Raw genomic sequence first — 5,860 nt, 5'->3', positions numbered from 1 at the left:
TAACTCTTAAATGTTTTTGGGCCACTCAAAGAGCTTAGGATGATACATATCACATTTATCAATATTTAATGCAGTCAAAATTTAAATACATGTAGAAATGTCTTATTCATCAAGGTCATTTAAAAATGCTAAAAAATGATGAACTCATTACATGTTAACATAAATAACATTTTCAATTAAAAATTAACTATTTTTCTCCAAACAAAAAAACCAGAAGAGTGATATTGTTTTATATTTTTGGTTTTCTCAAATACCTGGCTCTGTATAAGACAGCCAGACTCCCATATCTTTTCTGCATTCAACCTGCTATAGTATGTTGTTTTGGTTTAAGTATGTGAAGAAAATTCACTTCACACAGAGATATGTGTAAATACTAAAGAATTAATAACTGGATATTATTCTTTGTTATTACACCAACACTCATTAAGTAGTAATTTCTTTACCATACACATGTGGTTATGTTGTCAGGCCCAAGGGCCTCTTCCATCCTTGTCAAGGGGAGAGCTAACCTTTCACACAACACAGTAGTGATTTCTTAAAACTTAGCTGCACTGTAGAATCTGGAATTATAACAATAAATTTGTTATATTCTAATCATTGAAATCCATTGAACTATAGATTGTTTTTTGGTTGATGCATGACTTTGTATCATCAAGCAGTGATGATTTTTAAAACACTTTGACTGTATTCTGCAAATATTCCAAATGTTAACACATTTCATTGCACAATATCAGAAAATCACATTTATTAAGATCACTACCCATCTGATCAGTAAAGTCTTTACATATTGGGAAGCTGTCAAGCTCACAATAGCAAATACAAGCTTCTTAAATACTAATTTTCACTTGGAATCTCAAATATTATTATTGGCAACCGAACTCTGTCAGTTGTATCTTCAAAGTCATAGATGCATTGTATTCATTTTCAAGAAAATGTCTGCCAAATACCCACATCTGAATAACCATAGTGTGTCAGTTATACTTTCAAGTATAAACAATGTTCCATGGGAAAAAAAAACATGGCTAGCTCAGCTCATAATTCAAGAAATGGCACAAGTATTTTTTTGTTCCAATAGCACAGGTACTTTTTTTTAGAGAGAGAATTAGAAATTTGCAATAAGAGTACTTTATGTGTACTTCCCACTTCAGCAGAAAGAATATTTGGAAGATATGTGTTTAAAGGTCCAGATTGAATAAAGTTAATAATTCTTACTGCTTCATCAAGGATATTCTTAAATGATACAGGCAACTCTTTACTGTGAATATGTGGCAGGGGAGAATACAGTGACTACCAGTACAGCTTGATTCACTCTAATGCCGTTTTACTTCCCAGTGCTTTTGCATCATCAGTTCAGACATCCACAACAAAGAAAGCAAGTACTGTAGTGTCTTAGTATTATTGTAAAATAGTGATACCCTGATAAACTCCTCAGCCTACACTTTGAGAACAACCATCTGAATAGTAAGCAAGTCTCAAGTTATTACAACCAATAAATAAGAGAAGTTTAAAGTCTTCATTTGCTGTACACTCTGTAATTATGTATTGCTTTGCTATCAAATCATGAATGGATTATTATGAACATATTAGGATTTTGATTTTGAACAGAACTCAGAAATAGGTGCTTTGTTGTCTTATATGGTCATTCAGGAAGTGGGCATAGTTTGGAGCAAAGCAATTCAAATACTTAACATTGAAGCTCTGGGAACAGGAAATTAGTTTTCCCTTCATTCTCCACAAAAAAGGATGAGAATACAAAAATTAGAACGCTGCTCCAGAAGGATGGAATGATGAAACACATAAGGAGCTAGATTAAGTTCCAGAGCAGAAAGAAGTTTTCCACTATACAGAAACTAAAGAGGACCACCTCTGGAGGTGCTGAGCATCCCTTACTTGGAGGTATTTTAGCAGAACAAGATGACTACCTTCTAGGAATTCCGATGAAGAAATTTTTCACTAGGGGTCGGTTAGGGTCAATGTCCCTTAAGTTCATAACGTTTACACACATAATCTTTAATTTATATTATCTCTATACCATAAGCCAAACATCATAACATTGTTTTCAAAGTGTTGTACAATCTTTCTAATATGATTTACATAGGCAATCGCAAATATTTTATTTATTACCATTATTCTTTATCATTATTCAAAGTCTTGTTCAAAATGGAAAAACTAAATTATTGTAAAAAGCAGCTTCATTTTCTCAAAACCCGCAATCCAAGAAAAAAAGGGAAAAAATCTGTAATTTAAGTATTTACAGTAATTAATTTTAAGTACCCTGGACAGCTGCTCAAGATACAGACCAAGTAGGAAGAGGTAACTGAACCTTTTGAAATTAAAGAACACTACTTGTTCTTAGTGATTCATAATCAAAGACTTATCTCAAAGAGATGATGAATTACCAAAGAATTAATCATTTAATATATCATTTAAAATAATCTTGTTCAAGAGTTGTTTCTCAACTATCAGATAAATATTGATTAAAGTTCCAAAAGACGCAGCTTCTTGGCTAACTTGTTTACAGAGACAACTCTCCAGTGGTTATATCTCAGGGGAGTCAAGAAAGAATGTCATCAGAGAAACGGTATCTGTGTAAGTCTGCCCAAAGCAAAGACACTTAAAACTCTTCTTTAATTTTACTTATTTTGACTGAGAGAAATGATCCCTGCTAAAAAGTGATTTGTGTGGTCAAAGCCAAAGAAAACTACAAACTTGAGATTCATTAAGAATCATATGAGGGAAGGGGCACCTGGGTGGCTCAGTCGGTTGAGCGGCCGACTTCAGCTCAGGTCATGATCTTGCGGTCCGTGAGTTCGAGCCCCACGTCGGGCTCTGTGCTGACAGCTCAGAGCCTGGAGCCTGTTTCAGATTCTGTGTCTCCCTCTCTCTGACCCTCCCCTGTTCATGCTCTGTCTCTCCCTGTCTCAAAAATAAATAAAAACGTTAAAAAAATTTTTTTAAAAATAAATAAATAAATAAAAAGAATCATATGAGGGAAAACATCTAAACAACTTTTCCACTTCAAAATTTTGCCAATTTTATTTAGTTTTATTTTGGAGAATGATACCAAGTATGTTCACTCTGCAAGTGCCTTGTTGTCAAAGATCTTGCTTATTATGATTTCCTCATCTTTCACTTTTTCTAAAAAAAATTGAACATTACAGAAGTAAAATATATTGTATATGAAATCACTTCAGCTGTGTATAACAAAAACCCAAAATAATAATTGCTTACATCAGATAGAAGTATTTCTCATGTAAACATTTGGAAGGTAGTACAAGACAGATGTACCTGGATTATCACGCAGGGGCCTGGACTTATACCTTGTTTCTCCATCATACCAAGACCGTTGAACTAATCCACATAGTCCCAGATGATCAGCTACCATATTCACCTTGTAGGCAGCAGGATAGAAGTACCAGGAGTCAGGAAGAGAAGGGCACGGATCTTCCTCTTAAGAACATGCTTTAGAAGTGACACATACCACCCTTACATCTCAGTTAGCAAAATTTAGTCACATGGTCATGAATGGCTGCAAGATAAGCTGGGAAATGAAGTCTCTGTTATAAAGTCATGTGGCCAGATACAAATCAAGAGTTCCGTTATTGTAGAAGAAGGAGCTAGTCCAACCCAGAAATCCACTTGAAATTAGGAGAGAAATAAATCCAGAGAAGTGACTCTTCATTGAAGTTTATGAGGTGTAGTTTCAAATAGTATTTATTTGAAATCTAATAACCACCTTCTGAGGTATTCACCAATGAAGCTGAAATGCATTCTGATTGCAACTTAAGCCAAAGAGAAAGGGATATAGGAATAAAATGTGATTACATTTTTTTCTTTTTTTAAAGGGAAGAAGTTGACAAACTTTTAAGTTTCAGCGTAATAGGAAATGTTATATTGTGCTGTGTAATTTTCATTTGATTTATGACTAAATAAAACCCAGACAAATGTGCACATAGTATTTATTCAATAATAATGTGGTCAACTATTGTTCCAAGGACACTAGGAAGACTCACGCACACCTTTCATTGAGGAAATGGCTGCAGGCATTCAACAGTTTGAGATTGAGAGAACTTGCTTTTGGTAATCTCAGATGTCCTTAACATCTGTTTCTGCACAAAGGCAAGATACAGCTATTGAATAACTTGCTGATTCCAGCCATTCCCTACTAAAGACTCTCTAACTTTCAACTCAAGCTTATTTTGAACTTTTATCTAAATTCCAAGTTTTTTTTTAACTGTTACCATTTGAAAGTTACAGGCAAACTCAGATATTTTAATAGTTTAGAATGGTCCAGATTCTAAAGTATACGTTAAGAGTCAGGAGAAGAAAAACTTGAGTCAGAGCACCCGGACTTTAACATGGCCAAGGACTTGAGGCAAATTTCTTAACTTCTCAGGGAAGAGTTGCTTTCATTCATTTCCTTTCATTGATGCATAAATTTATTTCAACACTCTTTGAGCATCTACCTACTATATGCCAAGTATTCTTTTGAGCAGTGGGTCTACAGAAGGATATAAAACAACGCTGTTGCTAATGGAGCTTTCACCGTAGGAAGAGGAGATAGCAATAAACAAATATCTGTAATAGTAAGAAAAGACAACTTCATAGGGTTGTTACAAGGATGAATTAAGGCAAGCAATGAAGTTTAGCCTAGTTCCTGACATGTACACATACTCCTATCTATTATCTATTGTTGATATTACATGGATTTGGGAACAGTATGAATCAAAAAATTCAATTTTGCAATAATCATCTAAAATAACATGCCTGGTCTGCATTGAAGGTGTTACTCCTATTATCTAAAACAAATTTTTTTGAAATTTTTGAAGGACCAAGAGACAGCGTGAGCAGGGGAGGGGCAGAGAGAGAGGGAGACACAGAATCTAAAGCAGGCTCCAGGCTCTGAGCTGTTAACACAGAGCCCGATGCGGGGCTTGAACTCATAAGCCGTGAGATCGTGACCTGAGCCAAAGTCAGGGGCTTAACCAACTGAGCCACCCAGGTGTCCCCCTATTATCTAATTTCTACTTGATTAAAAAAATTTCTGCAATATCTAATAAAAAATAATCCCACATTAAAATGATTTATACCCTTTTTTTCTTATTTCTCTGATTTTTCAGAGTAAAAATAATAAATAATAACAAATATATATAATATATAATGTAATATATATTATATGCCATTATATATAATAAATAATAAATACATATATTTTTAAAATACTGAGTAAAACTAATGGTGTTAAAATGGGTAAAGAAATGAAGATGGAAAATTAATATTTCTTGATTATCTGCTGGTAGTCAGGCACTATGTTTGGCATTTGATACACTTTCTTTTAAGCCTTCTAACAATCCTATAAAGTACCTATTTTTAGCCCCATGTTCCAGATGGGAAAACTTTCTAAATTTCAACAAATTCACGTAAATATTTGACACAACTAAAGAAAAAGACAACTAAAATCGTTTATGTTTTTTTAGTTTCCAGTTATCGTTTTACAAATAATTGGCCACAAGTACTTTTCCTGTAAGAAACAAAGGAATGTAATGCCACCAATGAGACTGAGAAGATAAATGACAGGTTTTATATCTTAAGTAATTGTCCTAAAATAAATCAGGGTTTTTATTTTCTTTTCCTGTTAAGTTCAATTAGTTATAATACAAAACAGTTATAACACTTTCATTCAGTTAGGAAAGCTCACAGAGATTTTAGGAGTTTTTTCCTATTAAGGAATATAATAATGGTATAGATCAACAGTTCTCTAGGACTGTTCCCAATCTTTATTATCATCATAGAAACTTGTTAGAAATGCAAATTCTCAAGCCCCACCTATTGAATGCAGTCCTCTGATAGGGGGCCTGGC

At 33.9% G+C, this 5,860-nt stretch overlaps 1 pseudogene; it reads right to left on the bottom strand.

The window, feature by feature from the left end:
• Positions 1–444: 444 nt before the first annotated feature.
• On the bottom strand, positions 445–523 carry LOC122223476 (annotated as a pseudogene).
• Between the last annotated feature and the right edge of the window lie 5,337 nt (positions 524–5,860).

Source organism: Panthera leo, chromosome B3 (genome assembly GCF_018350215.1).
Source record: "Panthera leo isolate Ple1 chromosome B3, P.leo_Ple1_pat1.1, whole genome shotgun sequence".
Classification (NCBI taxonomy): domain Eukaryota; kingdom Metazoa; phylum Chordata; class Mammalia; order Carnivora; family Felidae; genus Panthera; species Panthera leo.
This window is presented reverse-complemented; position numbering and strand designations above follow the sequence as displayed.